The sequence below is a fragment of the Ooceraea biroi genome, chromosome 14, assembly GCF_003672135.1.
Source record: "Ooceraea biroi isolate clonal line C1 chromosome 14, Obir_v5.4, whole genome shotgun sequence".
NCBI lineage: Eukaryota > Metazoa > Arthropoda > Insecta > Hymenoptera > Formicidae > Ooceraea > Ooceraea biroi.
Window position 1 is genome coordinate 4,162,853 of NC_039519.1, and position 11,281 is coordinate 4,174,133.

General features: G+C 42.1%; 1 long non-coding RNA gene across 1 annotated transcript; it reads right to left on the reverse strand.

Annotated features, from left to right (window-relative positions):
* Nucleotides 1–483: 483 nt before the first annotated feature.
* LOC105286336 lies at nucleotides 484–2,049 on the reverse strand. The gene is made up of 2 exons (XR_895220.1): nucleotides 781–2,049; nucleotides 484–634 (listed from the first exon to the last, which is right to left on the reverse strand). It is a non-coding gene; the product is annotated as an uncharacterized LOC105286336 (long non-coding RNA).
* Nucleotides 2,050–11,281: the final 9,232 nt, after the last annotated feature.

Here is an 11,281-nt window from a genome sequence, read left to right on the forward strand (position 1 = left end):
ATTTCGCACATTTCGTCGAAATACTTTTCTCCTTCTTTCCTTGCATGATTTTGTTCAAACACACTTCCGCTGAAAGATAAACGCTCGAATAAAAAATCAGTAGTGGGAGCGCTGAAAGAAATGCAGTTACACGATGACCTCAAGCCTTTTGTAAACCCTCCTCCGACCTTATAAATTCAAATTATGAGGGTAGAGACAGGTATAGAAGTAGGACAGCTCTACTCGGTATTCAAAGAAAATCGTTTCTCTACCGTAAATTTACCCTTTTGTGTAACAATAAGCGGTAATATTTCTACTCTAGATTCTTTTCAGTCACACTACTTTTTTTCCTCTCATCTCGTAAAAGTGAACTTTTGTGAGTGACACTGATGAGTAGCCTCATAGTTCCGAAATTCTTGTTACAAGCTATAAATGCCGTGTTTTTTTCAGACTTCAGTTGGGAACATTGTGTATCCAATAAAATAACATTCTAAACATCATCTATACAGATTTTGCAATATAATCTAGTAAAACATACATCTATAAATGTAACAAGATAATAAATTTGATAAATTAATAAACTACAGTTTCTCTTATTCCCGAGAAACATGCAAACGTCGCGAAGCATCCCTCAACCACTTCTTCTATCGGAAATCTGAAACAATTGCGATTCCATTAATAGCTATGATACTAGCCGCGAAAAGAAGCTTACTAAACGTATCGCTCCACACATTGCACTCACAAACTAAATATAGTAATCTAAAGATAAATGCGCTTTACGACTCTAGGACATTATCTTACCGCGGAAACGCTAATTTCGTCGCGAGAATTTTACAGATAACGAGGATTGCCGCACACGCGCCGAGAAAAATATCTGATATACCCCACTGCATGTACGCCAGCAAATGGATAATCTCCTGATACTGCCAGCCGAGAGGAGCGCTCAGGAGAATTCCTGGATGAAAAAGGAGAGCGCGCGGGGGAAAGAGCTGTCGGAAGAGGGCTGACGAGATCGTGAAGAGGCAGTTAGAGTTTCACGGGGCGGCAAGGAACGGGGGAGGGAGGCACGCACGATACGAGCCAAAGGCGTACGCGTACGCCTCTGATAAGGTCTTATCGTGTGAAAGCACCGTGGCCTACTTACACTCGTTGCGCGCTTATACGCGCCGCTAATGCTCGAGCGAGCATTCATGCAGGCACGCAGCGCGATCGGCATGTGCACACACGCATCGCACGCCACTCGCCACGAAGCATTCACGCGTGAGGGCGAGAACACGCGTGAGCGCGAGTGCCACTCCGATCGCGTACGCGAACGCGATAGAGAATTTTCTCGATTTTTTACTCCCCGTTACTCTCTCTTTTTTCTCTCTCTTTCTCTCTTGCTGACGCACGAGAATGTCTCGTAAATGTTGCTCCTTGTCGGCGCTTTCAAAGCGTACCCGCGCGACGAAAGGAGACGACGACACTGCGGAGTCTTGGATGATGGGGCATCATTTGATGCGTCATGAAGAATAATCGATGGAGCAGGATGATAGATCGATGCTTTCGCGAGCATTTAAAAATGTTATCTTCCTGGAAGCACGAATTTCTCCCAGAAAATCCCTGACGGTCCCTCGCGACTGTCGCACTCTTGTTTTAGTTCACGATGATACTTCCTACCTACTGAACCCCTGAAAAGTTTTATGAGGAGTGGTCGACCATGGTTCGGCGTATAATTTGTATTTGAGATCAGACGAGATTTCAGATCAAGTACCATAGGTTCCTGAGCAATAAAACTTTTTTTGCTGGACTGCCGCTGAGTTTCTCAAATGGCGAAAAATAAACTGAAAGTTTCGACTTACGAAAGACTAGCGTAGGAATACAATGATCTCCTTCGACGAAGAGATACAAAAGCTGCTTGCCCTCTGCGATAAATACCTGAATCCCGGAAGCGAGAGGTGGAATGAAGTGCCACATGTTAAGATCTCACAACGATACACTTTTTTAAACTAGTCCGCCTTATTTACTTTATCCTGTAAATTACGCAAAACAATTTACAGCTAAAGATTGCCACTTCAGCAAACGATATTAGGAGAGAAAAGAAGAAATAAAGTAATTGAAAAGAAAGATGTTTTTACACAGAATTGTAATCTCCACAAAATAAAAAGGTAAAAAAGATATCTGCTGCATCATGCGCAAAATATTGACATACATTACATGCAAGGAATACCCAGGAAGCTACTTTTTAATCTCACTGCGCGTGACGTAACACGTAGCTTATCAAGGCATGGTAATAATGTTTAGCACTTAACGCTACATTAAGTAGCGATAAGGGAAGTGTGAGCAAGATTTACGGTAATTTCTTTATTTGCTTTTCACTCTGTGAATATGCAGATTTGAGGCATGCAGGTTTGCGGCGAAGGACATTTACTTAAAAGTCCAAGCAAAAGCGCATGGTGTGCAGAAACGGGGGGGTGCATCGTTCTTCTTATCTCTCTCTCTCCCTCTCGTCCGGTGAATTCCTAAATAAAAATTGACTGCGAGTTCGCTAAAGACTCCGGCGAAGACGTGGAAAGCGTTCATTAGCACCTCGATTGTGACACTCGAGACAAAGTGCCGCCGCTGCAGCCCGCAACGCGCCGAGTCGAGCGAGTTTGATTACGGCACTCATGGGGCACGCGAAAAAAACGTCAAAGTGTGGACGAGCCATGGTGCCTGCGAGCAATTGCACGCGTGTGCACGCACATGGGGCCGTACGCCGGATTGCGAAATTGGGTCACTCGGAAATTGAAACGCCGGCGCAGGTAACACGCCTGAAGTTTCGTTGATAAGAGGAGAGAAGTCGCGAATGCTTATCGCTCTCACGTATCGACCAGACGCCGTTGGGCAATTTTGTTGGCGTCGGCAGAGGCGAGGGAACAAATCGCATCGGATAATCTATAGTTGCTGGATTCTCCTGACACTTATTTGTATCGATCATCCCTCGCATTCACGATGAAGCACCGTTGAAGATACGCCACTCAAGCATCGAGATACAGGCAAGGCGAAAGCTCTGGTTGTTAGATGTGTAATTGCTTCAAGCTTGAAAATCTTCAGACGTACAGTAGATACATCAGAGATAATCTTGTTAGTATTAGGAGTGTGATTTAGTTTTGAGGGTTTTGCAACTGATGGCTGTAGTGTCAGTTTGTTCCAATAGCTGTTTCCGATAACTGTTCTTTCTTACAGTCTTGACATTATCCATGACATTTGGTAGCATTGTAGCAATAGATGCGATAACAGTCCTGTTTATATCATCGTAAAAATGCAACTTCCGAAACAGCATTTTCGACATGCGTTGCTTTTGTTTTTTAATCAAAAGAAAACTGCGGCTCACGGTTATAGAATTCTTGTGGAAACTTATGGTGATTCTGCCCCATCAATTAAGACGTGTGAATACTGGTTTAGACGCTTTAAAAGTCGTGATATTGATGTGAAGGACAAAGAACGCTCGGGACAACCAAGCAAGCTTGAAAATACAGATTTGCAAGCATTATTGCACGAAAATCCAACACGATCCACTTCAGAACTTGCCAGAGCATTAAATGTTGATCGTACAACAGTTACGAAACATTTACATGAAATGGGAAAAATTCAGAAAGAAGGGAAATTGGTTCGACATCAATTATCGGAAAGTGCCGTTGCGAACCATTTCGTTGATCGCCAGGCAAAAAAAGAAGAGTCTTTTGTCTCGGATTGTTACTGGGGATGAAAAGTGCATCTATTTTGATAATCCGAAACGCAGAAAATCATGGGTGGATCCAGGCGAACCATCAACATCCACTCCGAGACGCAATATTGACGGTTCAAAAGTAATGCTCTGTATTTGGTGGGATAGTGTACTATGAGCTGTTAAATCCACATGAGACTGTCACGGCTGATCGTTATCGACACCAATTGTACAAGTTGAAGCAAGCATTGGACCAAAAACGACCACCAATTGCGAGTAAACGACGGAAAGTGATTCTTCTTCGTGACAAGGCTCGACCTCACGTTGCGTTATCAGTGAAAGAAACACCATTAGAGCTCGAATGGGAAGTCTTACCGCACCCCGCGTATTCTCCGGACATTGCTCCATGCGATTATTATTTGTTCCGGTGGATGCAACACGCTTTAGAGGACACACACTTTGATAATTTGGAAGAAGTGCGAAAATTCGTCGACGAATGGATCAACTGAAAAGAAGAGTGATTTTATCGTGGTGGAATCCATCTCTTGCCAGAAAGATGGGAAAAAGTTATAGAAAACGAAGGAAAATATTTGGATTAAGGTATTCATTCATTATCATATTTAAATACATGCGTTTTTGAGCAAAAAAAACCCTCAAAACTAAATCACACCCCTAATAGTTAAATAAGTACTGCTGATTTTATGTGCATTCATCGTCGTCTTTGAGTAATTATCGCAGTAATATTAATAACTGTCGTGCAAATCAGTGAATTTTATTATCTGGCCTAGAATGTGTATCTCAGCTCCTTTTTCTTGGTACTTGTATTGCTCCCGCGGAGCAATGTCCTACATCGTTGTACGTGCTTTATCTAGTTAGGTATTATCTTTTGTCTCGGCCATCGTAAGTAAGAGAAGTCGTGTTTCATAATAATCACGTCGGAACGATGAAAAGTCGAACGGCATCTGGATAAGTCACCTCGACATAATTTCACACACCAGTTTCTAGTTAGGACTTGATGCTTATCGAAGCATCAACAAATAGAAGAAAGAGACTTGCTTTTCAGATATCAAGTCTCATATTATAATATTTTCTGCTCGCATGTAAGCTGAAAAAACACCTAATGCAACAAAGAGGAAGAATTTAATAGCGCTACAAAGTTTATTTCATGAATACATTTTTCATCACTCATAGGTAATTAAGAACACACTCTTTGATACTGTCATCGCATCAAGTCAGCAGCATGTAATATATCATGAATGACACAAATGAAAAAAGAGTCAAACATATGTAACACATTTCGTGAAGCAACGAAATTACAGCCTTGAACGGACAGATAGGAGAAACGAAGCGTAGATACCAAAGAACCATCTGAGACATAGAAACGCCGTAAAATGTAGCCTCGGCCAACTTAGACGTAAGTAAACGACGTTTGTCGTTTGTCAGTAATTCTTGAGGGAAGACAAAGAGCGCAATAGAAAAACTAGAAGAAGAAAAAGGAAGACAGATAGAAAGCAAGGCTGATTTTTCATTCGATTGTCTGCTCACGTAATTGTCGTCAATAGAATTGGATGTAAAAGCAACAAAGACCAGAAAACCAGAGAAACCGTTATATTTAAGCGATTTTTCGTATTTTTATTTTTATTATTTTCTCTTTATTACTATTAATTTATATTACTCTCTCTACCTTGCATAATCAGCGTCACTAAATTAGCATATCGAGATTATGCTATAATCTCGATATCCAGATGATGTTACGACGCAAGTATGACATATCTTTTTCACCAATTCGCTTCCTTTCTGGATTGCGAATGACGAATCTCAGTCTCCGTTCGAATCGCGTTATGTCGCGTTATTATGCAACAATAAATATGCAGATACGAGACGCCGTAAATCATCGATTTTACGCGCGCTGGGAGAACTGCAGGAAACGATTGACGTTCACATTTTACGGGTTGCATCCAAGGTCGGCGATAAAATCAGTGGTATCTCGCGAAACCGTATCACTAATAAAAGTTTCAGACTCGCGGTCTCGGGAGGAGATTCGAGATCCGGAAGGACCGGGCGTCGGAAAAACTCTTGCCAAACTCGCTGCAGTCCCTGCCATTTCTTCCTTTTCCTCAGAGAGCGGCCGAGAGGACAGCAATAACGGCCGTGGCATTATGAGGCGTTTACGAGGCCATTTACGAGCGGCCGCTCAGAAATTATTCGGGCTGTTAACGGCCACAATGCTGAGATTATGAGAGTTTTTGTGATGCTCTCCCTCAACCCTCTCTCGGCATTTTTTTCCCTGTCGTTACCACGATCTAAAGGAGGTTTCAGGAAGTTGCCTGAGTCTCTGCCGGAATTCAACCTTGTTCTCTTCTTCTCCGCTTCTTTCCCCCCCCCTCTTCTGCCCGTCCGTTTTGCTCAAGGAAACCGCCGCATTAACCGAGCCGATTTTCACTCGCTTACTCCTCCACTCTTTTCTTCGCTCGGTTTTTCTGGCAATTTTTTGCCAGTCGACCAGCCGAGACGAAGGACCGACGTTTCTCTTATCCTTGAGTCGCAAAGGGGATTAGAAATTCGCCTTCGGTGTGTGTGGACGTGCGTGCGCGCTGTAAGGGCGCCGCACGCGAATAGAAAAAGGGAGAAACGGGTTTATTGCGCGCTGTGTACTGATACGATCGAGGAAATCGTACCAGTGAAATCGGGCTTTGCCACTTTGGCCCTGAGCTAAATTCGTCGTACAATCTTATCATTCTAATATAAACAATCCTTTAGAAAAAGAGTAAATGCATTGCCTTGTGAAAAAAAACTCTAAGCATGGCCTCCAGAAGCCTACATAAAGTTACTAATCGATTGCAAAGTTTGTCCTTCTTTGTGGCTTTGTCGAGACTTATCGATGTTTTACGCTTTGTACGAAATTCTATGCTAATGTATGGGAATCCTTTTTGATGTTTATTAGTAAAAGATGGCATGTACGCGTATGCAAGAGAAAATACAAATGGATATTTCCTTTTCTTATACAGGGTGGGGCAATAACTATTACCACCTTAAATATCTTCGAATTTATAAGGTCCAGAGGAAAATTTATCTAATCAAAATTATACGGTACGAAGGGGGCTAACATATGGCGATACTCATTTTTGTCCTGGTGGAGGCGTTTCGAAGATATCAAGGTTACCTTCATTTTTTTAATGGGTTCGGTATGTTTTTTTTCCATAATTTCATAGAGGAGCTTAAAACAAGTACGGAACTCATGACACAAAATTATTGAACAAGATTAAATGTAAATGAAAACGATAAAAAATACATTTTTATATTAAATGAAATTTACGTCTAAAAGATGTACGAAATGACGCTTTATTAGTATGCTTTGTCGGAATGTTTTGATTTTGACATTCCTCATAAATGAGGATCAACTTGTTCTTCAAAGAAATCGATGATACATCGATGAAATAAACATTTGACGAACTTATCTATGAACCACTGTACATGATTATCTTATCATGTGAAATTATATAAGAGTCAAATGGTCTTTTTAGAATGTTCAAGAACAACTAATTCAATCATGCGACAACGGATCATTGAAGCCCGTGCGTCAATAGCTCCCGACGTTATTAGAAGAGCAAGCCAATCAGTGATCAGAAGAATCCAGTGTTGTATTGATAGTAATGGCCATCACTTCGAACACCTTTTATAAACATTAATAATAAAATAAGAGATAAAACGTCACGTAATAAAATAACATAGTTGCATTAAAAAAAATGTATTTTTTATCGTTTTCATTTACATTTAATCTTGTTCAATAACTTTGTGTCATGAATTCCGTACTTGTTTTAAGCTCCTCTATAAAATTATGGAAAAAAAACATACCGAACCCATTTAAAAAAATGAAGGTGACCTTGATATCTTCGAAGCGCCTCCACCAGGACAAAAATTATTATCGCCATATGTTAGTCCCCTTCGTACCGTATAATTTTGATTAGATAAATTTTTTTCTGGACCTTATAAATTCGAAGATATTTAAGGTGGTAATAGTTATTGCCCCACCCTGTATATCGTTTATGATATATTTTATCGGCACGCCTAAATCGCGCATAAATACCGATTTTAGCGCAATGCGCTATTTGCTTAACGGTTACTTTCACGCGAGAGGTACCGGGCGGATATATCGCGCAGATATATCTAAGCTCCGCTCCCACCTCTTTGCCTCCGGGTGGTGAAATGGGAGCAAGGTCCAGAGAGTTAGGAAGAGGCTGCTAAGATGCAATAAGTGGCTCTCAGCCAAGCGGTTGGCCAAGTGACTGACTCGCGGGAGAATAAATCGCCCCGCGAACTGATCCGGGCCAACGTGATATCGGCGCGCGAATCTCCCTCGATCGAGGCTCGGCTCGAGATTTTCCGCGATTCCAAGAAGCCCCTTCGCTGAACCTATCCAGATCATCACGGATTCACGGAAAAGCTCTGGAAAGCGCGGAAAACCGCTTATTAACGTCGCGTTCACATCGAAGAGAACTGTCAGGAATTAAAACATCTCGATATACGTCCAATCACCTGAGAATATCTCTCGCATGAAAAGTAAAGATTGTTCGCAGACGTGATTTGGAAGGGGGTTAATTAATTTGATGACGATTTAATGAGCGTCAGCCGATCGTTTCACAAAAGAGACGAAGAAAAGGGAGCCTTTCCATCGCTTCCACTCGCCAGGATGTGTTTATTCGTGCTCGCGGCAAAAAGAGAGTGCCGTTTCCTCCGCGGCCACTTCCTCCCGATGAGCCTCCAGGAAGCCTTCCTCCTCGTTTCCCACCCAGGGGCACCTCCGCCCGTGCGAGCTTCTACCACCTCGTCCTCTCTTTGCTTGTCGTCGCCCTTCTCACCATGTCTCGACAACGGTGGCGACGCAGACCGCTACGGGGAACGTTTGGTTACTTTACTTTCAATTTCGTTTCGCCGGCACTCTCTTTCTCTCTCTCTTTCTCTCACGGCGCTCCGGCGGTTGAGAAAATTACGTAAGCGGGCAAGCGAGGTCCGCGCAGCGGGTAGGCGGGAGAAGGCCGGTCGCGAGAGAGTCGTGTCGAAATAATAGTGGCTACTCTTATTATATGCTTGCTGCCAGCGCTAGCTCCGTATCTCAGGATTTCGCCGATGATCGCACGCGAAAAAAAGAGAAAAGGGATTAAGAAGCGCAGCGCGGGTGTACGCACGAACGGGTATAGAGCTAATGTAACCGACGTATAGCTAATTACATGCAATGCAGGTAATTATACACGTGCACGTGTAATCTCTTCATTTGTGGCTTTCGCAAGCTGGTTCCCCACAAAGCTCGAAGTCTTACTCGAAGAATAACACGCAAATCAAAGTGCTCTTATGAGAACCAAGAGTACGAATTACAACGCACAGGAAACGCTCTCTCAGCCATCGTTTTGCAGGAATTCGCCCTTAATCCACGAGGTTGAAACAGATCTGGCAGAGCAGGCAGGCACGATATGGGTCGAGACGCAAGGTTGCCTCGCGTTTTACCGTACTTTGTGGCCGCTCGCAGTAGCGCTAACGCGGCCCAAAGAGTGTCGCACACGACGCATTTAGAAGCGATGCTCCCGTTTCGAATCGAGAGTTAAGGTCGGTCTCGAAGCTCTCGCCTCGTCAGCCTCCTAGAGACGTAACGGCGAGCGCACCCTCGGAGCTAATGCTCCTCATTGAATGCCGCGACTCGGATTAACCGGGATTACTGAAAGCGGCGCTTGTTGCGCTACCGTCATTTTTTACCACTGATAATATCTGCAATTGGATGGTGCCCCACTTTTAGAAAATGCGTGACGGGATCCGTGCTTGCACAGGCCGCGCAGTGCGGTTAATTGCTTACAGAGTTATTGCACGGCTTGTCTCGCATCCACCGAGAAATTATCGTCGCAGTGTGGTATCAAAAGCACACAAGGTGATTTTCTAATATTGTTTTTATTATACACCCTCAGAAAGGATTTCTGATAACAAGACGAAAAATATTCTTGACTAATTTAATCGTATTACAAGTATAAAAAATGTGAAAATTAAACAATTTTTAATTTAAATCAGTAATTTCTATTCTTCTCTCTCGAATTAAATAAGATTGTCTTACTGTCTCGAGACAAGAGTAACATGTACAAATTTATGCTTATATATTCTTCTATGTAGAATAATTTGATATTAGCGCCACTTTATAGTAGGCTTTGTCCATGTCGACGCATCATTTTCTCACAGTCGCTCGTCGACTCGGCGCTTCTGCGTCCTTTATTCCGATAAAACGGCCAATATTTATGTGTTGCAATCGAAAATCGGGAAAATGTTTCTGTTATTTACAATGCAAGAAATATTAAAAGATATGGAAATGTAAGTATATACAATATACTTACTTGAGAAATAAGATTCGAGATAAGACATTTCCACTTATTCATTGTAAATAACAGAAACACTTTCCCGATTTTCGATTGCAACACATAAATATTGGCCGTTTTGTGCAGATTCTACAAATTCTCTTAGAAGAATAGAATAAGATGTCTTTTAGATCTCACAATATTCTGAAATCAAGAATATTTTGAACTTGCTACAAATTTTTACCTAAATCCTTCTGAGAAAATTAATGAGATAGCACCAAGATTATTTGAATCTAGATTTTAGAATTTTCTATTCAAGAATAAAATATGCTTCTTTTCAATAATAAATATGATTGTCGCTATAGCGATCTTATTTTATGATGGATTAAAGAGTAATAGCATTAAGTCCAGAAATCTTTTCTGTGGGTGTATAACATATATAGCACGCAGAGGTATTCTCTAATGTTCATCTCCGGGTAATTAAAGATAAAGCGTTGATCCTTAGTTACATATTGTTGGAACGTTTTTTGACGAACGTACACTTGGTCCGTTTGGAGCATGGTCACTATAAGGGGTTAATGGGACAAGAAGCAAGATGTCGGAAACGAGGAAGAGACGTCTTCTTTCTCTCTCTCTCCCACGAACATTGTGCGTACGGCCCTGTCGTAATCAGACAGGCTGTCGCAACCGCGCGCGGTGCGTGAATACGCGTGTCCCTCGGTTCACGCAGCCGGCGTGCACAAGCGCGTATAAGCGCGTGCAAGCCACTATTTATAGAAACGACGAAGACGAAGACACAAGCAGAAGTCAAGGAAGGTGGAAGGCCAAGAAGAAAGCACGCCGCGACCCCAATTTTCCCCGGCTGGCGGGGAATCTATCCGTTGATCTATTTTTTTCGTCTAATCCGTTTATCAACATTCGGACAGATATAGCCGTCGCTCTAAAAAACCTCCTCGGTCAGTCTAAAGATAAAGAGCGTTCCGCTGTCGATGCAGATACAATGTAGAAATATGCAGAAATGTTTCTCGGTAATAGCTGAATCGTTACGAACGATGGTGTAATAATGTAAACAGCGTGATTAATGGGGCTTGTGCTGTAATCGCACATTCTTTAATAAGATGTAAAGCACAAGTTCTCTTTCTCTCTCTCTCTCTTCTTCCATCGATATTATCATATCGAATATAATTAATACTATATTCTTGAAGATCCGAATAAGCTGAAATAAATTGTTTTAAAGGGGATAATAGCAAAGGAATCAAAGGATCGCACGTGACAATAAAAT